The 27,893-nt window shown below is 39.9% G+C and overlaps 1 long non-coding RNA gene across 1 annotated transcript in view; it reads right to left on the minus strand.

The window, feature by feature from the left end:
* Positions 1-27,330, minus strand: part of LOC112585112 — a 30,683-nt gene extending 3,353 nt beyond the window's left edge. Inside the window, exons 1-2 of the long non-coding RNA XR_003109504.2 lie at positions 27,201-27,330; positions 25,849-25,963 (exon numbers count right to left, since the gene is read on the minus strand). This is a non-coding gene — a long non-coding RNA (uncharacterized LOC112585112). The remainder of the gene's footprint in view (positions 1-25,848; positions 25,964-27,200) is intronic.
* Between the last annotated feature and the right edge of the window lie 563 nt (positions 27,331-27,893).

The raw sequence follows: 27,893 nt of genomic DNA on the forward strand, positions 1-27,893 counted from the left end.
GCGCTCAGCCTTCTTCACAGTCCAACTCTCACATCCATACATGACCACTGGAAAAACCATAGCCTTGACTAGACGGACCTTTGTTGGCTTTTGAATATATTGTCTCTGCTTTTGAATATGCTATCTAGGTTGGTCATAACTTTCCTTCCAAGGAGTAAGCGTCTTTTAATTTCATGGCTGCAGTCGCCATCTGCAGTGATTTTGGAGCCCCCAAAAATAAAGTTTGACACTGTTTCCCCATCTATTTCCCATCAAGTGATGGGAACAGATGCCATGATCTCAGTTAGGAAAAAGGAAAATAATCTATGCATCTAAAATAATCCTCTCTAATTCTTAGAAATTTATGAATTCTACTTCAGTGCTGCCCCAATTACTACTTTCAAAAGCAGAATAACCAAACTGAAAAATCAATTAACTTCATGATGAAGAAGACTTAACATCAAAAGCTTAAGCAGAGAAGAATTCAAGGGCAGTTTCTTCCTCAAAGCCATCATTAAAATAGATACAATTTTTGGTATCAGTTTCTTCTGCATGAGGTGGTATGGGAAGATATAACCAAAGTCAATACTTAATATTTTAGCACATCACTGAGTAGTCTTAAGTAAATTGGTTAATATCTCCAAGTCTTAGTTTTTCGTCTATAAAAAAAAATTAGTCTACTCTATAGACAGAATCCCTGGAGAGGGAAATGGCCACCTGCTCCAGTATTCTTGCCTGGAGAATCCCATTGACAGAGGAGCCTGGCAGGCTACAGTCTATGGAGTTGCAAGAGTCAGACACAACTGAGCCATTAAGCACAGCACATAGGCAGAATTGGGCTCCCCTGGTAGCTCAGCAGGTAAAGAATCTGCCTGCAATGCAGACGACCCTGATTTGATTCCTGGGTTGGGATGACCTCCTGGAGAAGGGATGAGCTACCCACTCCAGTATTCTGGCCTGGAGAATTCCATGGACAGTGTAGTCCATGGAGTCGCAAAGAGTTGGAAACGAATGAGTGACTTTCACTTTCACTTTACCTTTCATCAGATCAGATCAGATCAGTCACTCAGTCGTGTCTGACTCTTTGCGACCCCATGAATCGAAGCATGCCAGGCCTCCCTGTCCATCACCAACTCCCAGAGTTCACTCAGACTCACGTCCATCGAGTCAGTGATGCCATCCAGCCATCTCATCCTCTGTCGTCGCCTTCTCCTCTTGCCCCCAATCCCTCCCAGCATCAGAGTCTTTTCCAATGAGTCAACTCTTCGCATGAGGTGGCCAAAGTACTGGAGTTTCAGCTTTAGCATCATTCCTTCCAAAGAAATCCCAGGGCTGATCTCTTTCAGAATGGACTGGTTGGATCTCCTTGCAGTCCAAGGGACTCTCAAGCGTCTTCTCCAGCACCACAGTTCAAAAGCATCAATTCTTTGGCGCTCAGCCTTCTTCACAGTCCAACTCTCACATCCATACATGACCACAGGAAAAACCATAGCCTTGACTAGATGAACCTTTGTTGGCAAACTAATGTCTCTGCTTTTCAATATGCTATCTAGGTTGGTCATAACTTTCCTTCCAAGGAGTAAGTGTCTTTTAATTTCATGGCTGCAGTCACCATCTGCAGTGATTTTGGAGCCAAAAAAAAAAAAATAAAGTCTGACACTGTTTCCACTGTTTCCCCATCTATTTCCCATGAAGTGATGGGACCAGATGCCATGATCTTCGTTTTCTGAATGTTGAGCTTTAAGCCACCTTTTTCACTCTCCTCTTTCACTTTCATCAAGAGGCTTTTGAGTTCCTCTTCACTTTCTGCCATAAGGGTGGTGTCATCTGCATATCTGAGGTTATTGATATTTCTCCCGGCAATCTTGATTCCAGCTTGTGTTTCTTCCAGTCTAGCATTTCTCGTGATGTACTCTGCATATAAGTTAAATAAGCAGGGTGACAATATACAGCCTTGATGTACTCCTTTTCCTATTTGGAACCAGTCTGTTGTTCCACGTCCAGTTCTAACTGTTGCTTCCTGACCTGCATACAGATTTCTCAAGAGGCAGGTCAGGTGGTCTAGTATTCCCATCTCTTTCAGAATTTTCCACAGTTTATTGTGATCCACACAGTCAAAGGCTTTGGCATAGTCAATAAAGCAGAAATAGATGTTTTTCTGGAACTCTCTTGCTTTTTCCATGATCCAGCGGATGTTGGCAATTTGATCTCTGGTTCCTCTGCCTTTTCTAAAACCAGCTTGAACATGAGGAAGTTCATGGTTCACATATTGCTGAAGCCTGGCTTGGAGAATTTTGAGCATTACTTTACTAGCGTGTGAGATGAGGACAATTGTGCAGTAGTTTGAGCATTCTCTGGCATTGCCTTTCTTTGGGATTGGAATGAAAACTGACCTTTTCCAGTCCTGTGGCCACTGCTGAGTTTTCCAAATTTGCTGGCATATTGAGTGCAGCACTTCCACAGCATCATCTTTCAGGATTTGGAATAGCTCAACTGGAATTCCATCACCTCTACTAGCTTTGTTTGTAGTGATGCTTTCTAAGGCCCACTTGACTTCACATTCCAGGATGTCTGGCTCTAGGTCAGTGATCACACCATTGTGATTATGTGGGTTGTGAAGATCTTTTTTGTACAGTTGTTCTGTGTATTCTTGCCATCTCTTCTTAATATCTTCTGCTTCTGTTAGGTCCATACCATTTCTGTCCTTTATCGAGCCTTCATAGACAGAATTAAATAAGGCAATGCAAGCAGAGCAACTATTTCTTAGTAAGGCCTTCTATAAATAACTGTGAGGTGGTGGTACTGTGTGGTGTTAAAAGCTTTATTAAGAATACATGATGACCTTTCACCTGCAAAAGTGAAGTTTGGCCAGCTGTCAAACCAGTTATCACTAAAAGAATATGAATTGCAATCTATGAAGTCACGTGCTGTGCTTAGTCGCTCAGTCCTGTCTGACTTTTTGTGACCCCATGGACTGTATGTAGATCAGCAGGCTCCTCTGTCCATGGGGATTCTTCAGACAAGAATACTGGAGTGGGTTGCCGTTTCCTCCTCCAGGAGATCTTCCCAACCCAGGGATCAAACCCAGGGCTTCACACTTTGCAGGCAGATTCTTTACCATCTGAGCTACCAGGGAAGCCCAAGGATACTGGAGTGGGTAGCCTATCCCTCCTCCAGGGGATCTTCCCAACCCAGGAATTGAACTGGGGTCTCCTGCATTGCAGGCAGATTCTTTACCAGCTGAGCTACCAGGGAAGCCCTATGAAGTCGTATATTATGCTAATTATTCTCTTCAAATTTCAAATAAATCAGCCTATTGTTGCATAAAAATGCAAACTACTTGATCTAACTCAGGGGTCCTCAACTGATACCAGTCCATTGGGAAACAAGGCCACACAGCAGGAGGTGAGCAGTGGGTGCGTGAGCAAACCTTCATGTGTATCTATAGCTGCTCCCCATCACTTGCATTACCACTTAAGCTCTGCCTCCTGTCAGAGCAGTGGTGGCATTAGATTCTCATTGGAGCACAAATCCTACTGCACTTGAACCATCCTGAAACCATAACCCCCACATTCCAGCCCATGCAAAAATTGTCTTCCATGAAACTGGTCCCTGGTGCCAAATATGTTAGGGACCACTGGTTTGACTAATCTTTTTCATTAAAATAACTGACATTTTTAATTTTTGAAATTCAACTAGTTCTTTTGTGGAAGTACAGAAAAAGCCTAAACCATGTCTTTTGCTTCCTAGTGTGCAAACAAGAGTGTTGAAAACACTCTGTGATATTTTTCCTTCAGACCATGTTGTTGGACACCATACCTAATGCTCAGCTACGCAGATTCATGGCTATGGAATAGGTAAGATGGTCATTAGAACAGCAACCCAGGAATACCCAATCCTTCAGTCCTTATAAACGAGACACAGAAAATATTGGTCCTTCCACCATATCTCCTACATTACATTTACTGTGGGTTTTCTAATTACGAAAGTAATTGTTAGAGTAAAAATGGAGAAGGCAATGGCACCCCACTCCAGTACTCTTGCCTGGAGAATCCCATGGACGGAGGAGCCTCGTGGGCTGCAGTCCATGGGGTCGCTACGAGTTGGACACTACTGAGCGACTTCACTTTCACTCTTCACTTTCATGCATTGGAGAAGGAAATGGCAACCCACTCCAGAATTCTTGCCTGGAGAATCCCAGGGATGGGGGAGCCTGGTGGGCTGCCATCTATGGGGTTGCACAGGATCGGACATGATTGAAGTGACTTAGCAGTAGAGTAAAAAACAAATAAGGAATTATATCAAAGTACAAAGTACAAAAAAATTACTACTATTTAAAAAAAAATATAGAAAGTAACATGTGTTGGTAAAGATGTGGAAAAAAGGGAACCCTTGTCAACTATTGGTAAGGATGTAAAATTGTGTGGCCACTGCAGAAAACGGTATGGTAGTTCCTCAAAAAAAAAAAAAAAAAACTAGAATAACCATGTGATCCAGCAATCCCGCTTCTGGGTATATACCCAAAAGAATTGAAAGCAGGATCTCAAAGAGATGGTTGCACACTCATGTTCACAGAAGTTTTATTCATAAAGGCCAAGAAGTGGAAGCAACCCAAATATGAGGCAATCTATGAATGAATAACAGGATGTGGTGTATACACATGATGGAATATAATTCAGCCTTGAAAAAAAGAGAGGAAACCCTGTCACATGCTACAACATAGATGCATCCTGAGGACATGATGCCAAGTGAAATAAGCCAGTCATGAGAGGACAAATGCTGTATTGATTCCACTTACATGGGGTCACCTAGTGTAGTCCAGTTCACAGACACAGAAATCAGAATGATAGTTGCCAGAGGCTGCAGAAGGAGGACATGGAACAGTTGTTTAATGGGTGCAGAATTTCAGTTTTGCAAGATGAAAATGTCCTGGAAATTGGTTGCATGACACTGTAAATATACTTAAGACGGAACTTGCACTTAAAAATAGTTAAGATGATAAATTTTCTGTTATGTGTCTTCTTTAACAATTAGGAAGAAAGCATCCATAGTTTATCATCATACATGGGAGGTTCCCATGTGGCTCAGTGTTAGAGTCCACCTGCAATCCAGGAGATGTAGTTTTGATCCCTCGGTTGGGAAAATCCCCTAGAGAAGAAAATGGCAACCCACTCCAGTATTCTTGCCTGGGAAATCCCACCCACAGAGGAGCTTGGCAGGTTACAGTCCATGAGGTTGCAAGAGTCAGACATGACTAAGTGACTAAACAACAACAACCCTAAATGTATTAATATTTTGATGATGCGGTTAAAATCTAGTTTTTTCATATATCCACATGTTAACATTTTCCTATGACATTATGTATCTTTCTATAACAGTATTTTAATGGCTATTTAGTGATCCCCTATTGATGGATATTTAAGTTATTTCCAGTTTGTTGCTACTACAAATAAATCATATTTAACCCCATTTTCTCATTATTTTAAAATTTCCTATCGTATTTCTTACATCTTTTTTCTGTAGTAGTAGAGATATTTTTAGTGTGGCAGTTCAGATATTTTTGCTTCTAAACCCCTTTGAATTTGAGAGTGTATATGTTGGAATTTCCAGAGTAGGAAGGAAAATTAAGGAGTCAATTCAATCTTTAAAAGAAGTAAAACTCTCAGTTGCAAAACAGCAATGCTTTCAGCCCAAGGATCACCAGAACTGGCCTGTCATAAATTGTCCCTTTCCCAGAGAACATCTGTAAGGAGAGCATAAGAAGCAGACACAACGGGGGCCGGTCGGCAGAGGACCAACCATCCTTTGTGTACCCAGGATCGAACAGCAGACCATCTGTACCCAGAGCACATCCTCAAAACCTTTCCTACAGAATAGAATTATTTATTAAAACCTTACTCCCCTTAGCAATTAACCAATAATATTGCTTTAGGGTAAGTATCATCACTCCCAAGGTATCTATGAGAAAACTGAAACCCAGAGAGGCTGCCATACTGAACATCGTGATTGATCACGGAGCTAGAGGCACAGTGGGGCACTTGACTTATAGGGTATCTCTGGCTCCTAATTTTCTTTATCTGTAAGGAAGCCCATACTACTTACCTGAGGACGACTCTAGGGCCAGTTTCAGAGAAGTCTTTCCAATTGCCAGTTCCACTCCCTTTTCCTTCACATGCTAAGCTAACCCAAATAATTAAAACAAGTATTGCTAAAGGAAGAGTAAGGAGAGTACTTTGGAAAGGAGTTAAATAACTGCAATTAGAAATGCTCTATTTTAGGAGGAATTGGGGCAGCAAATCCTATTTCCATATGGCAATTGCATGTGTTTATTAACAGAAAAGATTGATGAAAAGCCCTATGATCATGTAGCAGTTATCTCGCTCTCCATTCCTGGGAACCAAACTCAGGCTTCTTAGCAGGCTTGTCCTCTGCCATCATTTGTGGCCACTCTCAAAGTATTTGTCCTCAATTCTCCTCCCAGAATGACTGTTTCTGTAATGTGAGCCCTGACCAGATGACTCACTGGAGCCGTGTTAACGTTTATCTTTATCTGTTTTTAACAGTAATTAGGCCAGAGCAATTTTGGGGACAGCACATGAGTCAAATTTGCAATCACTCTCTGAGCTGGAAATCCTGGTCATTATTATTGGCCTTTTGCAACCATATTATTCACATGAACTTGGAGGGATGCAGTGTAAAGTATTTGGTCAGGCAATTAGGGATGCGTTGGTGTCTTTTATTTTAGTCAGTTCAAACACTCGCCAAAATCCATCCCTGAACTCTTTGTCCTGCTACTGCTCTGCAGATAAATCCTTAGAGACAGAAAAATCAGCCAATCACAATGGCCCTTCTTTATAACTGCTAAGTTTTGCATAAAGTTTCCAATAGTCATCTGGAGGATGTGCAAGATTTGAAGGCATTTTTTATTTTTCAAAGGCAGGGAGGATATGTAAACTATTAATTGTTTAATTATTATAACTGTGTGGGACAATTCCAGGCTCCAAGTCCCAACTTTCATGGGCCACACCCTTATTTTTGGCAAAATCACATTTCCCACTGCATTAATGCCTGCACAGAGTTGCATAGCTGAGCACAGCCCTCTCCCCCTACCCTCACAGTCCCTCTTTGTAATTCTCCAAATGGGACTTTTTGCTGAATATTCATTGTTGAATTCACTTCATTCAACTTTTTAAATGTATATATATATATCTTTTTCATTCCACCAGATTCTCTCTCTCTGGAGCTTCACTTTTCTAAGTCACTAGGGCCTACTGAACCTAAAACACTAAATATCAATAGCTCATCTGACCAGATTAATCCCCACACCATGACTCAGAATAGCTATGGGGTAGAAAGGAAGTCTGACCTGGAGCCAGACTCTGGTGCTTTGCATTATAGAAGGAGCAAGTAGTAAGTAAGACGAAATGGAAGAAGACAGGGTGTACAGAAAGGAGATGTTTACAGATTCTACAAAGGGCAGGAAGGGAGGTAGATGTGGGCTGAAGAAAACAGAAGCAATGAACAAAAATGCAAAGGAATCTATATTCCCCTCCCCCCAAAAAGACCAGGACTCCCTGACCACACTGATTCAGATGTGTCTAATCCTGTGTCTCACAGGATTCCTTGTTCAGTTGCATGAGAAAATATTTCCCTGTATCACTTAAAAATTCATCTTTATCAGAGGTATATAGTGTAAGTGTAGACATGTGCAAGGAGAAGGCCAGGCACCCCACCCCAGTACTCTTGCCTGGAAAATCCCATGGACAGAGGCCCCTGGTAAGCTGCAGTCCATGGGGTCGCTAAGAGTCGGACACAACTGAGCGACTTCCTTTTCACTTTTCACTTTTCACTTTCATGCATTGGAGCAGGAAATGGCAACCCACTCCAGTGTTCTTGCCTGGAGAATCCCAGGGACGGGGGAGCCTGGTGGGCTTCCGTCTATGGGGTGACACAGAGTCGGACACGACTGAAGCGACTTAGCAGACATGTGCAAGAGTGATAAACTCCTGTGGTTCATGTTACTTCTAGAGAGCAAAAAAGGTGTTTCAAATATATTTGTCACCATGTATCTCAAAGGCATATATTTGCTTTACAATGTTGTGTTACTTTCTGCTGTACAGCAAAGTAAATCAACCATAGGTATAGATATATGCCTTATTTTATTGGATTTCCTTCCCATTTAGGTCACCACATGACATTGAGTAGGTTCCCTCTGTTATACAGTAGGTTCTCATTAGTTATCTATTTTACCCATAGTATCAATAATGTACATATGTCAATCCCAATCTCCCAATTCATCCCACCCTCCTCCATTCCCCACTTGGTAACCATACCTTTGTTCTCTATGTCTGTGTCTCTTAAGCCAGTGGTGGGTACATTGATTTTTTAAAAAAATATTTTTCTTTATCCCTTTTTTAACACCCAAAAGATTTTATAGAAATTTCTAAATAAATAAGTAGAAGAAACTCATCACCAAAGTTCAGAACTTGAAACCTTCATCAAAGAGCACCAGGGCTGGCTTCCTGTACATACAAGGGTGCAGACAGACAGGGCCCCCACCTAGAAGCACCCCATGCTTGGTTAACTCTGCTGTCACTGTCTTAAAACTCTACATAAATTTTTAACGAGAAGTCCACATTTTTATTTTCCACTGGGCTCAGCAAATCATGTAACCGGGACTAGGCAACACTTACTGGGTCAGCAGAAAGACCTTTCTGTTTTAAGTTATATACATGGGGACTCAGGCCCAGGAACTAGGAGGACCCCCTTGTCACCCTCCCTTTGGAAGAAGTCGATCTCCTCCTCCACTTAGACTACATAGAAACATCCTCCAGGGGGACTTTCCTGGTGGTCAGTCGTCAGGACTTTGCCTTCCAATGCACGGGGTGCCGTTTCAGTCTCTGGTCAGGGAAAAGATCCCACATGGCTCACAGCCAAATAACCAAAACATAAAATGGAAATGATAAATATTGTGACAAATCCAATAAAGACATTAAATATGGTCCACATCAGGGAGGGAGGTTCAAGAGGGAGGGGACATATATGTACCTATAACTGAGTCATGCTGATGTTTGGCAGAAACTAACACAATATTGTAAAGTAATTATCCTCCAATTGAAAATAAAATAAAACTTGAGAGAGAGCAAGATGGCGGAGGAGTAGGTGGACATGGAGTGTATCTCTCTCCATGGATACATCAGGACTACACCTTCAGACACAGAAGTGCATGCAGAGAGGGGACAGGAGTACCTGACCAGTGGAAAAGAATATACAGCTCTGCGCAAAACTTGGCCAGCAACAGCAGCTAAACAATAAAGAGGCTGGCCCATCAAATGCTTGCCACACTGAACTACAGGATAGGACCCCATCCAGGGTGCCCCTTTAACTGCCTGACATGCCAATCTACAGAGTAGGACCCCAGCCAGGGGGGGCCCCTATGTGCCTGACGCACCAAACAGCAGAGAAGGACCCCAGGCAAGGGAGCCCTCTAAGCACCTGAAAGGGCAGAGCTAAGGAGAAAGCCTGGCCAAAGAGGCTGATTGCCAGCTACCAGAGACTGGAAAAAAGACTCTGATAGGGCCATAACTCCTGCAGAGGCAGTCCGTGTCCCTATACACTTGGCACCACCAGGGTCCCCACAAGCCAAGCAACCATGCCACCCTCATGCTCAACTCTCACTGAGGCAAAGCTGCCACAAGGCAAAAAATGTCTTGTGTCTATGCACCCAAGGTCGCTTTGGTCATGTCTGACTCTTTGTGACCCTAATGGCAACCTACTCCAATATTCTTGCCTGCAAAATCCTGTGGACAGTGGAACCTGAAGGGCTGCTGTCCATATGGTCGCACAGAGTCGGACACAACCGAAGCAACTTAGCATGCATGAATGCGCTGGAGAAGGAAATGGCAACCCACTCCAATATTCTTGCCTGGAGAATCCCAGGGACAGAGCAGCCTGGTGGGCTGCCATCTGTGGGGTCGCACAGAATCGGACACGACTGAAGCGACCCAGCAGCAGCAGCAGACTGTGGCCTGCCAGGCTTCTCTGTCAGGGAGGGGGATTTTCCAGGCAATAATAATACTGGTTCCCATACCCTTCTAGAGCACTATATTTCCTGCTGCCCTAGCCACCAACTCCCCTGAGTACCTGGTGCTGCCAGAACCCCTGCAACCCAAGCGGCTGCACCACCTCCACACCTGGCCCTCACAGGGCCAAACCCAAGTCCTCCAGGGTAGCCTCAGGAGCAAATCCCAGTGACGACACACATGCAGAGGTGGAAATAAAACCACAGTTGAAACCCAGGGGGAGCGTGGCTAAGGAAGAAGACCCAAAACCTTCCCACCAGCTATACAAGCTGCAGATTAAATCCACACAATCAACTAGGCAGGCTCCGTGTCTATGGAATATTCAAAATGACACTGAGAGCTCCCACAAAAGAAAACGCACTAGTTCTAATACCTGTGGACATTGGAGGCAAGAACACAGAGGAGTAGGACCAGATTAGAATCTGAGCTGCCCCCAGAGCTGGTCCAGAGATCAGCACAGTGCTGGAGGGCATCCCAGGGAGGCGAGGTGGACTGTGATTCCCAGCGAGGGAAAGGGCTCTGACAGCAGTGACTCAAGAAAAACATTTATTATTCTTATTTTTTGACTTGTTCTGTAGAGTCTTTTGGAATTTTTTTTTCCTCCTTTTATCCCCACTTTGTTATAGTTGTAGTTTTATTTTCATTGCTTTATCCCCCAATTGGCACCTGCTTTAATTTTGTTTTCCAGTTTATGCTTTAATTAGTTTTGTTCTAGCAGATATAATTTTTGGTTTCCTTTGTTTGCCAGGTCAATCTATTGTACTTTATTCTTTTGGTCTGTTTTGATTTTGCTTATGGGTGTATATGTATATGTGTATATTTAGTCACAGTTTCTACTGTTGCTATAAACCTGTCTTTACACTGGGCTTTTGCAGTTCTGTGGAGTTTTCCTCTTTTTTTTTTTCTTTTTTCTCTCTTCTTCCATTATTTTTTTCTCTTTTATATAATTTTAATTTTTTAAACCTATCATATTTTTCTACATTTATTTCTTTGTTTGCCTTTCCTACTGTTCTTTTCCCCTTGCAGTTAATCTTTAATGTATATAAATCTTCTTCATCTACCTCTATTTAACTTGGCATATCTATTCTTTCTTTCTTTCCTTTCCTCTCAACAAATTTGTTAGTTTTGTTTTCATTGCTTTATTCCCCACTTGGCACCTTGCTTTAGTTTTGTTTTCCAGTTTGTGCTTTAGTTAGTTTTGTTCTTAACTGGTAAATATAATTTTTGATTTCCTTTGTTCACCAGATCAATCTACTGTACTTTGTTTTTGTTGGACTGTTTTCACTTTGCTCATGGGTATTCCATTATTTTATTCCATTATTTTAATTATTATTTGCCTGATTTTTTAACTGTCATTTGCCTGGGGTTCATCTTTGATTTCTCATTTTTGGATATTTGTTTTAATCTCACTTAATGCCATAACAAACCACTTGTGGAATCTTCGTTCTTGATCAGAGACCAAGCGAAGAGCCTTTGGAGTCGGAGCACTGACTCCAAGACCCTAGACTACCAGAGAACTAACCCTGGGGAATATCAAATTGTGAGAACTCACATAAAAGAAAGAACTTGAATACAAGACCCAGCATCACCCAACCACCAGTAGCACCCTGTGCAGGACACCTCATCTAAACAAAAAACAAAACAAAAATACAAACCCAATCATCAACAGACAGGATTACCACTCACTCAGCCTTGCCCATCAGAGGAAAAACAAATAACAAACAAAAACTCAGGACAAATCTCACCCTATACAAACCTCACACAAACCACTGGACCAAACTTAGGAGGGCAGAAACCAAAAGGAAGAAAGAATTCAACCTTCTTCAAGGAAAGAATTCAACTTTCCTTGAAGCCTGGGGAAAGGAAACCTCAAACAAAATAAATTTTAAAAAAATAATGAAAAGGCAGAGAAATACTGCACAAATGAAGAAACAAACTAGAAACACAGAGGTCCAAATAAATGAAGAGGAAATAGGCAAACTACCTGGAAGGGAATTCAGAATAATGATAGTAAAGATAATCAAAAAACTTGAAAACAAAATGGAGAAAAAATTCAAGAATTAATTAACAAAGACCTAGAAGAATTAAAGAACATACAGAGACAAACAACACAATTGCTGAAATCAAAAATACTCTAGAAGGAATTAATAGCAGAATATCTGAAGCAGAAGAATGAATCAATGAGTTGGAGGACAAAATGGTAGAAATAACTTCTGAAGAACAGAATAAGGTAAAAAGAATGAAAAGAACTGAGGACAGTCTCAGAGACCTCTGGGACTATATCAAATGCACCAACATTTGAATTATAGGGGTCTCAGAGGAAGATAAGAAAAAGAAAGGGCGTGAGAAAATTTTTGAAGCGATTATAGTTGAAAATTTCCCCAAAATGGAAAAGGAAATAGTCAATCAAGTCCAAAAGGCACAAGGAGTCCCACACAGGATAAACCCAAGGAGAAACATGCCAAGACACATACTAATCAAACTAATAAAGACTAAACACAAAGAAAGAATATTAAAAGCATCAAGGCAGAAGCAACAAGTAACATACAAGGGAAACCCCATATGCCTAACAGCTGATCTTTCAGCAGAAACTCTGCAGGACAGAGCGAATGGCAGGATATATTTTAAGTACTGAAAGGGAAAAATCTACAACCAAGATTACTGTACCCAGCAAGGATCTCATTCAAAATTAATGAAGAAATAAAATCTTTTCAGACAAGCAAAAGTTAAGAGAATTCAGTACCACCAAACCAGCATTGCAACAAATGTTAAAGGGACTTACATAGTCAAGAAATACAAGAGAAGAAAAAAGATCTATAAAATAACCCCAAAAAATTAAGAAAATGGCAATAGGAACATATATATCAATAATTACTTTAAATGTAAATGGATTAAATGCTCCAACCAAAAGACACAGACTGGCTGAATGGATACAAAAACAAGACCCATATATACGCTGTTTACAAGAAACCCACTTCAGACCTAAAAACACACATAGACTGAAAGTGAGAGGATGAAAAAATATATTCCAAGCAAATGGGAAGCAAAAGAAAGCTGGAATAGTAATCCTCATATCAGACAAAATAGACCTTAAAGTAAAGAAGAGTACAAGAGATAAGGAAGGACACTACATAAAGATCAAGGAATCAATCCAAGAGGAAGACACAACAATTGTAAATGTCTATGTACCCAACATAGGAGCACCTCAATACACAAGACAAACACTAACAGACATAAAAGGAGAAATTGACAGTAACACAATCATAGTAGGAGACTTTAACACCCAACTCATACCAATGGACAGATCATCAAAACAGAAAATGAATAAGGAAACACAAATCTTAAATGATACATTAGATGAGATGGATCTCCTTGATATCTTCAGGACATTCCATCCAAATAAAGAATACAACTTCTTCTCAAGTGCACATGGAACATTCTCCAAGATAGGTCACATCTTGGGTCACAAATTGAACCTCAGTAAATTTAAGAAAACGGAAATCATATCAAGCATCTTCTCTGACCACAATGCTATGAGACTAGATATCAATTACAAGAAAAAAACTATAAGAAACACAAACACATGGAGATTAAACAACATGTTTCTAAATAACCAACAGGTTACTGAAGAAATCAAAAGGGAAATCAAAATTTTTCTAGGAACAAATGACAATGAAAATATGACAAAACTTATAGGATGCAACAAAAGCAGTTCTAAGAGAGTTTATAGCAATATAATCCTACCTCAAGAAACAAGAAAAACGTCAAATAGACAACCTAATTTTACACCTAAAACAACTGGAAAAAGAAGAACAAAAAAAAAATTAGTAGAAGGAAAGAAATCATAAAGATCCGAGTAGAAATAAATGAAAAAAAAAAGAAAGAAACAATAGTAAATATTAGTAAAGCTAAAAGCTGGTTCTTTGAGAAGATAAACAAAATTGATAAACCTTTAGCCAGACTCATCAAGAAAAAAAGAGAGAAGAATCAAATCAACAAAATTAGAAATGAAAAAGGAAAGGTTACAACAGACAATGCAGAAATACAAAGGGTTATAAGAGACTATTATGAACAACTATATGACAATAAAATAGATAACCTGGAAGAAATGGACAGATTATTAGAAAAGTTTAATCTTTCAAGACTGAAGAAGAAATAGAAATTATGAACAACCCAATTACAAGCACTGAAATTGAAGCTGTGATCAAAAATTTCCCAAAAAACAAAAGCCCAGGTCCAGATGTCTTCACAGGAAAATTCTATCAAATATTTTGAGAAGAGCTAATGCCTACCCTTCTAAAACTCTTTAAAAAAACTACAGAGGAAAGAGCACTTTTAAACTCATCCACAAGGCCACTATTACCCTGATACCAAAACCAGACAAGACAACACACAAAAAAGAAAACTACAGGCCTATATCACTGATGAACATAGATGCAAAAATCCTCAACAAAATTTTAGCAAACAGAATTCAGCAATACATCAAAAAGCTCATACATCATAATCAAGTTGTGTTTATTCCAGGGATGCAAGGAGTCTTCAATATATGCAAATCAATCAACGTGATACACCATACTAACAAATTGAAAGATAAAAACCATATGATCACCTCAATAGATGCAGAAAAAGTCTTTAACAAAATTCAGCACCTATTTAGGATTAAAACTCTTCAAAAAATGGGCATAGAAGGAACCTACCTCGACATAGTAAAGACCATTTATGATAAGCCTACAGCAAACATTATTCTGAATGGTGAAAAATTGAAAGCATTCCCTCTAAGATCAGGAACAAGACAAGCGTGTCCACTTTCACCACTATTATTCAGCATAGTTCTGGAAGTCCTAGCTACAGCAATCAGAGAAGAAAAAGAAATAAAAGGAATCCAGATTAGAAAAGAAGAAGTAAAGCTCTCACTGTTTGCAGATGACATGATACCATACATAGGAAATCCTAAAGATAGTATCAGAAAATTACTAAAGCTAATCAGTGAATTTAGCAAAGTTTCAGGATACAAAAATCAATACACAGAGATCACTTGCATTTCTATATACTAACAATGAAAATCAGAAAGAGAAATTAATCCCATTAAGGAATCAATCCCATTCACCATTGCAACAAAAAGAATTAAATATCTAGGAATAAACTTACCTAAAGATACAAAAGAACTGTACCCAGAAAATTATAAGACACTAATGAAAGAAATCAAAGATGACAAATAGATGGACAGATATTCCATGTTCCTGGGTAGGAAGAATCAATACTGTGAAAATGACTATACTACCAAATGCAACCTATAGATTCAATGCAATCCCTATCAAATTACCAATGACATTTTTCACAGAACTAGAACAAAAAATTTACAATTCATATGGAAACACAAAAGACCTTGAATAGCCAAATCCATCTTGAGAAAGAAGAATGGAGCTGGAGAAATCAACCTTCCTGACTTCAGATTATACGACAAAGCTACAGTCATCAAGACAGTATGGTACTGGCACAAAAATAGAAATATAGGTGAAAGGAACAAGATAGAAAGCCCAGAAATAAACCAATGTTCCTATGGGTATTTTATTTTTGACAAATGAAGCAAGACTATACAATGGGGCAAAGACAGCCTCTTCAATAAATGGTGCTGGGAAAACTGGACAGCTATGTGTAAAAGAATGAAATTAGAACACCATACACAAAGATAAACTCAAAATGGATTAAAGACCTAAATGTAAGACCAGAAACTATAAAACTCTTAGAGGAAAACATAAGGAGAACACTCGATGACACAAATCAAAGCAAGGTCCTCTATGACCCACCTCCTAGAGTAATAAAAACACAAGTAAACAAATGGGATCTGATCAAACTTAAAAGCTTTTGCACAGCAGAGGAAACTATAAGCAAGGTGAAAAGACAACCCCCAGAATGGGAGAAAATAATAGCTAAAGAAGCAACTGATGAAGGATTCATTTCCAAAATATACAAGCAATACCAGAAAAACAAACACACCAATCAAAAAGTGGGGAAAAGACCTAAACAGACACTTCTCCAAAGAAGACATACAGATGGCTAACAAACACATGAAGAGATGCTCAGCATCACTCATTATTAGAGAAATGCAAATCAAAACTACAATCAGATATCAGCTCACACTGGTCAGGATGGCCATCATCAAAAAGTTTACAAACAATAAATACTGGAGAGGGTGTGGAGAAAAGGGAACGCTCTTGCACTGTTGGTGGGAAGGCAAATTGATACAGCCACTATGGAAGACGGTATGGAGATTCCTTTAAAAACTAGGAATAAAACCACCATACGACCCACAATCCCACTCCTAGGCATATACCCTGAGGAAACCAAAATTGAAAAAGACACATGTATCCCATTGTTCATTGCAACACTGTTTACAATAGCTAGAATATGGAAGCAACCTAGATGTCCATCAACAGATGAATGGATAAAGAAGTTGTGGTACATATATACAATGGAATATTACTCAGCCTTAAAAAGGAATGCATTTGAGTCAGTTCTAATGAGGTGGATGAACCTAGAACCCATTATACAGAGCGAGGTGTCAGAAAGAGAAAGATAAATACCGCATTCTAATGCATATATATGGAATCTAAAAAAATGATACTGAAGAATTTACTTACAAGGCAGCAATGGAGAAAGAGACATAGAGAATAGACTTATGGACATGGGGAGAGGGGAGGAGAGGCTGAGATGTATGGAAAGAGTAACATGGAAGCTTAGATTACCATAGGTAAAATAGATAGCCAATAGGAATTTGCTGTATGGCTCAGGAAAATCAGTCAGGGGCTCTGTATCAACCTAGAGGTGTGGGATGGGGCAGGAGATGGAAGGGAGCTTCAAAAGGGAGGGGATATATGTATACCTATGGCTGATTCATGTTGAGGTTTGACAGGCAAAATTCTGTAAAGCAATTATCCTTCAATAAAAAATAAATTTTAAAAAATAAAACTTAAAAATTGTCCACATCAAAAAACATCTTAAAAGAAAAATTCTCCAGATCACACATCTTCTCTCTCCTCCATCTTATTCATTTTCCCTTATCTTCTCCTCAAAAACCAGAGATAGACAAAATGCAGAGAAGCAAAGGATGGTTAGAACTGAGTGCCAGTTCTCAGGATTGGTGAGAGGAAGTGGTTCCAGACCTGTCCCACTCCCCTCTTTACACCAAACAAGAGGGCAGTGGCTTCCACTTAGCTTTACTCCTCACCAGAAGTCACTCATTTTTTAAATTTTGATTTGGATTTCATCTACCAATTAAAGACATAAGATCTCTACCTTCCAATTACTGATGAAGCATGCTTTCATTCAGAAAAAAAAAAAAGCATGCTTTTTTTAATATGGGCATTGAATTTTGTCAGAACCTTTTTTGCATCTGTTGAGATGATCATATGATTCATTTTCATTCTTCAGTTTGTTAATGTGATATACCATATTGATTGATTTGCATATATCAATCAATGAGCTCCTATTGTGTTTAAGCACTGTTATCAGGCCCTGGAGGATACACAGATAGAAAGTTGGTGTCCCCAGCCTGCAAATGTTTACAGCCTATTGGAAAGACAGGAAAGCACATGCACAATGACAATGCAGGCTGCACACTGCTCTCCTGGAGATAGATGCTAAGGGCTACAGATGCCAAGAAGGAATACCAGCATCTGCCTGAGGGGCAGGAGGCATCATGGGAGGTTTCATAAAGGAATGGAACAGAGAAAGTATTCCAGGCAGCAGAAACTGTTTATGTACAGAAACATGTAAAAAGCTATGGTGTATTTATACGGAGGACTGCTGTTATCCATTCATAATTTCTTTATAGATTACATGTAAGGAACCATGCTCAAAAGTACCTTAAGTAGGATAATGGTAGAAGTTGAACTGGTAGGAAGAGACCAGGTCATTAGGAAAAAGGTTAATTTTATTTTACTGGTAGAGGAATCATTAAGAAGTTTGAGCAGGGAAGTAACAGAATACTTGTTTGTTAGAAAGAAAACTCTGGCTTTGGAAGATAATGTCGGGGAAGATGAATAAAAGTCTTATGACCAATAAGAAGGGGGCAATTGCAATCTCCCTACTTCTACATAGTTTGGTCAATGATGAGAAGTAGGAGAAATATTTTAGGAGATAGAATCTACTAGACTTGGAGACTGGGTAGGGGCTAAGAAAAAGGAAGAATTTAGTATAGCTTTCTAGTTTCTATTGTGAACAGTGGGCAGAAGCTAGCATCATTCTCTAAGTGATGGAACACAAGACAGGAAGTGGGTTTGGGGAGAAATATGAATTGTTCAGATTTGGTATTGTTCAGTTAGGGAAGTCTGTAGGCCTCCCAAGTGGATTTATTTTTGTCAGGCCAATCGGTATGCGAATTGGAAGCCAAGAGAAAAATTTGAACTAGAGATAGAGAATCTGCCAGGAAAACTGAAACATGACTACCAAAACATAAAAAAAAAAAAAAAACCAGGAAAGAATGACATCACAAAACAAATTTTAAGATGAAGAAAGTAATCAACAATGGTAACCTAGGCAGATAAGGCAAGAAAAATTATAAACATAGGCAGAGAATCATTAAATTTAACAACTAGTAGGTCTTTATAATCTCAATAAAAAATTATTTGAGTAGTAAGGTTATTTTTGGGAGAGGGCAATGGCACCCCACTCCAGTACTCTTGCCTGGAAAATCCCGTGGACAGGGGAGCCTGGAAGGCTGCAGTCCATGGGGTCGCTGAGGGTCGGACACGACTGAGAGACTTCACTTTCACTTTTCACTTGCATGCATTGGAGAAGAAAATGGCAACCCACTCCAGTGTTCTTGCCTGGAGAATCCCAGGGACGGGGGAGCCTGGTGGCTGCCGTCCATTGGGTAGCACAGAGTCGGACACAACTGAAGCGACTTAGCAGCAGCAGCAGCAGCAACAAGGTTATTTTTGGATGACTTTATATATATGACTGGCATTTATTTTTTTAAATCTTACCAATGTATTCGTACCCTTGTTCATCCCCACTTAGTACATGAAGATGATAGACATAATTTAGTAGCTACAATAGATCTTAAATCCAGATATGTTGCAGGTTCTATTTATCTACTCTTTCAAAACATCACATAGAATGCTTTACACAAACTGATGTTGACACCAAATACTTTGGATGAGATTATCGACACAAAGGGCAAAAGGCTCAACACCTCAATCTCTTATTTTGAAAACTACACATAAAGCCTCCTGGTATGCTGTTTAGCTAAATGGACTTTCCAAAACTGAGCTAAATTTTCCAGTTAATTTCTAAAAGGAAAATCCCAGTGGAATTGTGATTATATTACAATTCCATTTATAGATATATGGCTTATTACCCAGCCACAAGCAAAAAGCCAGAACAATAGAAATTGAGATAGAAACTCTTTGGAGTTTAGTTGTTCCAAGGGAGGGGGTGCTTGTCTTTTTTTGTCTAGAGCTTCAGAGAAAGAGAAGCTATCCACATAGTAGGCTCAGTTTCGTAGCTATAATTATTATTCCCCCATAAAAATGTTCTGTCCAAGGCAAATCAAGTTCACATACATAACAAATCTGACCCTATAACTCAACAAATTATATAAAGCATGATCATCACTGAGCACCTCTACATAGTAAGTCCTGTCAGGCTTAGAAGTAAGAGCTAATTAATAGTTAATAATTAGAAACTTTCTTTTGTTTTATCAGCAAAATCTGGAAATGAATACTGAAGACCATGCAATGATAATAAATAAAGAGAAGGTTCAAAGTCTAAGGACCAAGGGAACATGAAAGACACCAGAATGAGGTCACACTCAAGAGGTCTAATCTTTCTAGTAGGTTTATATTTGGACCAGTTTACTGAAATACTAAATAATGCCACTTACAGAATAAACCTTTCCTTCAAGCATGTAAGTTTTCTTCTCTAAGTTAGCAGCTCTAATACTTAGCTTCTTTCTCTCAGACACATAAAATAGGTTGGCCCATGACTTGAGAAGACAGTCTTTTTTAAGTTTGATAGCTAATGAAAATACAACCAAAAAGAGCATTTTTCAGGGTTGATTCTTAAAGAAAGCACAGTGTTTAAAATCAATTTATTTAACTTTCTCTTGACTTTGAACAATTCAAACTAATCAATTCACCAATCCCATGCATACGTGGATAAATATCTTAATTCCTACCAGTCAGTACAGGGCTCAGAAAGATAATAAGTCAACACAAATGAAAAGTAAACTGAAGGTTCTCAAAATACAGTCTAACTTTTTAAAAATTTATATCAACCCATGGAACTAATCAATTCAAAAGTTTTAGGAAGAACTGAACCATTCAGAAGTGATATTTGACTTTACAGGATGTGGTAGCAGCTTTCTTTTACCAAATGCAGCAGACTGTAATTTAAATACAATGAACTGACTTTCATTTCCAGCCAAGATACAGTAATAGGGACTAGATTTGCCCTCCCATATGAAACAACTAATAAAGACAGCAGAAGATAAGCAATAATTTTTAAAACATTAGATTTCATTATATTTCAGGCAATGAAAGAAAATGATCCCTGAGAGACAAGAAACAAGGTAAGGTCTACAATGGCTCAGCTCACTTCCTAGAGAGTTTCCAGGCTACCACACAGGGAGGAAAATCCGTGCAGGGTATAGTGCTGTCTCCCCGTACTGCAGAGATGGAGCTGGGAATTTGTAAAGGTCATAACATATAGATTTTGCTGAGGTTGGAAAGCCTGGAGCTAAAGGAAAATTTGAGCATGTTAAGTAGAAACATGGATAATATGAAGTAAATACAATTTGAATTTCTAGAGATGAGAACTATATCTGTGATTTTATAGTCAATGAAGCTAAGAACAGATTTGTTGTTGTTCAGTCCCTAAGTCAAGTCCGAGTCTTTGTGACCCCATGGACTGCAGCATACCAGGCTTTCCTCTCCTTCACTACCTACTGGAGTTTGTTCAAACTCAGGTCCATTGAGTCGATGATGCCATTCAACCATCTCATCCTCTGTCACCCCCTTCTCCTCTCACCCTCAATCTTTGCCAGCATCAGGATCTTTTCAAATGAGTCGGCTTTTCACATCAGGTGGCCAAAGGATTGAAGCTTCAGCTTCAGCAACAGGCCTTCCAATATTCAGGGTTGATTTCCTTTAGGATTGACTGATTTGATCTCCTTGCCATCCAAGGGACTCTCAAGGGCCTTCTCCAGCACCACAGTTTGAAAGCATCAGTTCTTCGGTGCTTAGCCTTCTTTACGGTCCAATATCCATACATGACTACTGGAAAAACCATAGCTATGACTAGAGGGACCTTTATCTGCAAAGTGATGTCTCTGCTTTTATATACACTGTCTAGGTTTGTTATAGCTTTTCTTCCAAGGAGCAAGTGTCTTTTAATTTTGTGGCTGCAGTCACCATCTGCAGTGATTTTGGAGCCCAAGAAAATAAAATCTGTTACTGTTTCCACTTTTCCCCTGTCTATTTGCCATGAAGTGATGGGACCAGATGACATGATCTTCATTTTTTGAATGTTGAGTTTTAAGCCAGCTTTTTCATTCTCCTCTTTCACCCTTACCAAAAGGGCCTTTAGTTCCTCTTTGGGCTTCCCTGGTGGCTCAGCTGGTAAAGAATCCATCTGCAATGCAGGAGACCTGGGTTCGATCCCTGGGTTAGGAAGATCCTCTGGAGAAGGGAAAGGCTATCCATTCCAGTATTCTGTCCTGGAGAATTCCATGGACTCTATAGTCCATGGGGTTGCAAAGAGTCAGATACGACTGAGCGACTTTCACTTAGTTCCTCTTCACTTTCTGCCATTAGAGTGGTATCATCTGCATCTCTAAGGTTCCTGATATTTCTCCTGGCCATCTTGATGCCAACTTGTCTTCATCCAACCCAGCATTTTTCATGATGTACTCTGCATATAAGTTAAATAAGCAGGGTGACAATATATAGCCTTGACATACTCCTTTCTCAATTTTGAACCAGTCCATTGTTCCTTGTCTACTTCTAACTGTTGCTGCTTGACCTGAATACAAGTTTCTCAGGAGGCAGCTAAGGTGGTCTGGTATTCCCATCTCTTTGAGAATTTTCCACAGCTTGTTGTGATCCTCTCAGTCAAAGGTTTTGGCGTAGTCAATGAATCAGAATAGATGTTTTTCTGGAATTCCCTAGGTTTTACTGTGACCCAGTGGGTGTTTGCAATCTGATTTCTAGTTCCTCTGCCCTTTCTAAATCCAGCTTGTACATCTGGAAGTTCTCAGTTCACATACTGTTGAAGCCTAGCTTGAAAAATTTTGAACATTAGCTTACTAGCATACTTAATGAATAAAATTGTATGGTAGTTTGAACATTTTTTGGCATTGCCCTTCTTTGCGATTGGAATAAAAACTGACATTTTCCAGTCTGTGGCCACTGCTGAGTTTTCTGTGGCATATTGAGTGTAGCACTTTAACAGCATCATCTTTTAGGATTTGAAATAGCTCAGCTGGAATTCCATCACCTCCTCTAGCTTTGTTCATAGTAATACTTCCTAAGGCCCACTTGACTTCACACTCCAGGATGTCTGGCTCTAGGTGAGTGACCACACCACTGTGGTTATCTGGGTCATTTAGACCTTTTCTGTACAGTTCTGCTGTGTATTCTTGCCACCTCTTCTTAATCTCTTCTGCTTCTGTTAGGTCCTTGACATTTCTGTCCTTTATTGTGCAATACAGTTATGTTAACTACAGGTAAAATATTGTGCAGAAGATCTCTATAACTTAATCCTTTTACATAACTGAATCTTCACACCCACTAAACAACAATTCTCTATGTCCCCTCTCTCCAGCCCTTGGCAATTACCTTCCTACTCTCTGCTTCTGTGTGTTTAACTATTTTAGATTCCTCATGTAAGTGGAATCATGAAGTATTTGTCCTTCTGTGCTGGCTTGTTTTGTTTAGCATAACGTTCTCAAAGTTCATCCATGTTGTTGCATATGGCAGGATTTCCTTTTTTAAGGCTGAATAATATTCCATTGTATGTATATGCCCTGCCAAGGGAAACCCAAAACAAAACTACAATGAGCTATCACCTTACACCTATCAGGATGGGGTTTTCGTCTGTTTGGGTTGCTACAACAAAGTATAATAGACTGGGTGGCTCATAAACCACAGAAATTTATTTCCTACAGATTTGGAGACCAAGAAGTTCATGATCAAGGTGATGACAGATATGCTGTCTGGTGACTGTCCACTTTCTGGTTTACAGACAGCCATCTTTTAATTGCATCCTCACAAGGGAGAGAAGAGTAAGCTACCATGCCTACTCCTTTTTTAATAAGGGCATTACTGTAATCCCGTTCTTTTTTTATATAATTTTATTCATGTATTTCTTTTTGGCTGTGCTGAGTCTCCATTGCTGCACAGGCTTTTCTGTAACTGTGGATAGTGGGGGCTACTTTCTCCTTGTGCTGCCAGGCTTCTCATTGCCTTGGCTTCTCTTGCTGCGGAGCTCTAGGGTGCCTGGGCTTCCTAGGCATGGCGTGTGGACTCAGTAGTTTCGACTCCCAGGCTTTAGAGAACTGGCTCAATAGTTGTGTCTCATGGGCTTATTCACTCCACTGCATGTGGGATCTTCCCAGACTAGGATCAAACCCATGTCTCCTGCATTGGCAGGCAGATTCTTTACCACTGAGCCACCAGGGAAGTCTTGTAATCCCATTCTTGAGAGTTCCACCCTCATGAGGACATGACCTCACAAAGACCCTACCTCCAAATACCATCACACTGAGATTTAATCTTCAACATGTGAGTTTTGGGAAAACACAAACATTCAGTACATATAAGGTGGCAATTTTTTAAAATATATTCCTATCAACAGTGTACAAGGGTTCCAATTTCTTCATATCTTCACTAATATTTGTTACTGTCTATTCTGTTTTGTTTTTTGATAATGGCCATCATAACAGGTATGAAGTAATAACTCATTGTGGCTTTGGTTTTCATTTGCCTGATAATTGGTGATATTAAGCATTTTAAAGTATGCCTGTTGACCATTTGCCTATCTTCTATGGAGAAACGTCTATTCAATGAGATATCACCTCATACCTATTATAAAAATTCTAGACAATTAGACAATAAGTTCGTTGAGAATGTGGAGAAATTGGAAGTCTTGTATACTGTTGGTAGGAATGTAAAAAGATGCAGCCACTATGGAAAACGGAATGAGAGTTCCTCAAAAAATTAAAAATAAAACCTCCTTATGATCCAACAATCCCAGTTAAGGATTTTTACCCAGAAGAATTGAAATCAGAATCTTGAAGAGATATTAATATTTGCATTTCCATGTTCATTGCAGCATTACTCACAATAGTCAAGATATGGAAACAGCCTAAAAGTCCATCAACAGATGGGAGATATAGAAAATGTGGAGATACATTTTTTTAGACTTTCCATGTCTTTATTCTACTTTCATGCTGCACTGATAGTTTGTCTATTAAAGTCTGTGTAGGTGTTTCTCACTATGCTTTGACTTCCAGTTTGCTTTTGAGAAGCCTATTGCCAAGATTGCCAGTCCTCTAAATATGACCTGATTTTCTCCAATGCATCCCTTTCCCCTCCTTTTTATTCTCCTCTGTCAAAGTTTTTAAGATCTTCTGAGTTCCCAGTACTCATTATTTCACAATAATGTTCTTGGTATGTGTCTTTCTAGTATGCACTCAAAGGTCCCTTTTAATTTGGTAATTCATGTCCTTTAGTTAGGGTTTCTCTGATAGCTCCAACAGAAAAGAATCTGCCTCCAATGCATTATTTCTTAGATAATTTTCTCTCTTCTGTTTTCTCTGATCTTTCTTTTTGGAAGTCCTATTAGTTCCTGGCCTGGTCATTTAATTTTCTTATTTTCTTGCTCATATTTTCCAAATATTTACTTTTTGTTAAATTTTGTAGATTTCTTCAAACTTATTTTCCAATGCTTGTATTTCACTACCTTATTTTGCTTTTTAATTTACAAGTTCTCCTGTTCTCTGAATATTCCTTTCTAAGTAGATGTCATTCTTTCTTCATAAAGTCTTTTTATATATTTCTGTAGAGGTAATAATTATTGGGAAGAGATGTATTTTTAACTGTGCTTCAGTTGCTTGCATTATCTTTCCCTCTTCTGAGTTCCATTTCCCTGTGTTGTTATTATTTAACTGTGGTCTCTGTTTTTGAAATGGAGCAGAATCCTATGGTTCTTCCCCCCACCACATCTTCTGCTTACCTCTTGTCTGTGGAAAAACGTTAGCCAAAAGATAAGTTTAATCAGAGAAGGGAGAAAATGCAGAAACAAAAGGAAACAGTCAAAGGAGACCAAATAATAATGTAGTCTCTTAGCAAAGTCAAGGACCTTTAGTTCCTCCTCAAGGGCTATAGGTAATATTCTGAGCCATATCCTGTGGAGCTGTCTTATAAACACTGAAGCCCCATCAGGTGGAGAAGTTAACTACATGATAATCAGACTGTAGCCATGACATAAGCTGCCCCAATTCCAAGAACTGGCCTTAAGGAAATGGAACCAACTAACTCTGGACCTGAAGACTAAGTATACCTAAAACAACCAAGATGACGCTGGTCAGACCACCAATGGCCAATTTCTAGATGACTGTCAGAGCTGACTGTTCTGTTTCTGCATGTAGCTCTCTCCCTCAGTCTATAAAAGCTCTTGCCCCCTAATGTTAGGGAGTTGGGGGTAGGAGGGGAATAGTCAGCCTTGGGATAGGTGCCCACCACCTTCCTCACCCCCGCTGGTTGCCAGCATTCACCAACCTGACCTCTTTTGATTTTTGGGTGGCAAGCAGCTGGACTCCACTTTCAGTTCCTGGGTTCCGTAACATTATCACTTTAGAGGCTTTCCTCAAATGCATAGTGATCCTTGATCATCCAGTCCTATATTAAAGAGTAACATTATTCAGAAGCATTTTTTTAAGTCAATCAGTCTTCCTAACTAAACGTATTTTTTATATTCCCATCACTGATGCATGGTAATTTTTTCTTTTTGGCCGTACCGTGTGGCCAGGGATTGAACCTACACCCTCTGCAATGGAAGCAGTCTTCACCACTGGACCACCAGGGAAGTCCCAGAAGCACTTTTTTTTTGAGTGAAAGTCTTCTCAATTGTGAGCTTCTTTGTGAGTGAAGACCTGCTCATTTCCTTGGGGAATCCTAATGGTATCTTTAGATTTTTTTTCCTAGCTAAAGGAAACTTTAGCAAGTTTCCTCGAGGACAGATCACCCAGGAGGGCATAACCCTGACTATTCAACATTCCAAAAGGAGAGGAAGCTGGGGATATCCGTGGTTGGTCTGTAAGCCTTTACTTAATCCTCCTGTTTTCTGGTCAAGCCCTACCCTGCTGTGCCTGGTACTTTGAATCCAGGGTCTCTCCCTTTTGCCTCCTGGAGGTGGACTTCCAATGCTCTAGAGGTTATGGGAGAGGCAGGAGCCTGGCTGCCCACATTGGTGAAGAGGATCTGGCCCTGCAACTTGGAATTCTTCCCAAGGTTCTTCAGCTAACTTTTTAACAGTCCTTCCTGCCTATACGTATTTAACTTTCAACTTTCTCTAAAGCACAGTCATTTACCACTGGTAAATGACTCTAACACCTGATTTTTATATTTTCTTTTTTCTTGTAGGTTTATGACATTTTTATTTCTTTCTTATCACTTTAGTGGGATTTGGTAGGGATGCGGGGAGTCATATTTAACCAGAGGTTAAGTGAAGCATTAGTCACTCAGTCATGTCCAACTCTTTGCAACCCCATGGACTGTAGCCTGCCAGGCTTCTCTGTCCATGGAATTCTCCAAGCAAGAATACTGGAGTGGGTAACAGTCATTCCTCCAGGGGATCTTCCTGACCCAGGGATTGAACCCAAGTCCCTTATGTCTCCAGCACTGGCAAGCAGGTTCTTTACCACTAGTGCCACCTGGGAAGCCCAGAGCAGACAAGGGTCTGCAAGGAATAATTCTGGATGCAGCAGATGTGGTGGACTTGCTCAGCTCCATGTCCACTCAGCCCTCTTCCTTCTTCATCTGTGGCTACTTAGCCTCCTCCCCGAGACTGCTCTCTGACCAAGAAGGGTTTAAAGCAACTCCAGCTCAGCATCAAGCTAGCCTTCCTGTAACTCACCTGTCCCAAGATACAAGAAAAGGAATTCTTCCCAGGCCCTTTCTCACATGCAGTGCCGATAACAGTCTCCACTTGTGATCTGCCTCACATCCTGGTCTGTGGAAATCTAGATGAAGGCTGCATTTCCTCAGAAGCCAAAGTGCGGCTTCTCCCCAGTGCCTGCCCCTCAGTGAGTAGTCAGCTTCTCAGATCTTACTTCTTCCTGGGCAGCCTGGCCCTGTGTTAGACACCAGCTACCCCCAAACTTCCCTAATCAACTTGCTAATATATGAAAGTTTCTCTTCAGAAATATATTGCTTGACATCAGCCACTTAAACCTGTGTTTGAACAAACTCATCCGATCTTTTCCTGAGGACAGGATTTGATAGAGAAAAGAAGAGACAGCTCAGGGACTTAGGAATTGAAAGAAAGGAAAAGAAACCCGAAGACTTCCCCTTTCTCCACTTCACAGTTCTAAGGCCAGCCCAGTCCACCCTCTCCTTCCTCACACATGCCCCTTTCTTGAGAATCAGCCCTTCACTAAGCTTTGCTGAACTGTTGTGGTTGCCCTTCTCTATTTTATGATCTCTTAGCTTGTAGTTTATTCTTGTTTCTCCACAGATGTCTCAATTTAGAGTTTAATGCCCTTGAAGACAGGGGTGACCAGTTTCCTCACTTTATATATAGTTCCTATTCCAGGATACTACCAACATT

The sequence above is a fragment of the Bubalus bubalis genome, chromosome 5, assembly GCF_019923935.1.
Source record: "Bubalus bubalis isolate 160015118507 breed Murrah chromosome 5, NDDB_SH_1, whole genome shotgun sequence".
NCBI classification, from domain to species: Eukaryota; Metazoa; Chordata; class Mammalia; order Artiodactyla; family Bovidae; genus Bubalus; species Bubalus bubalis.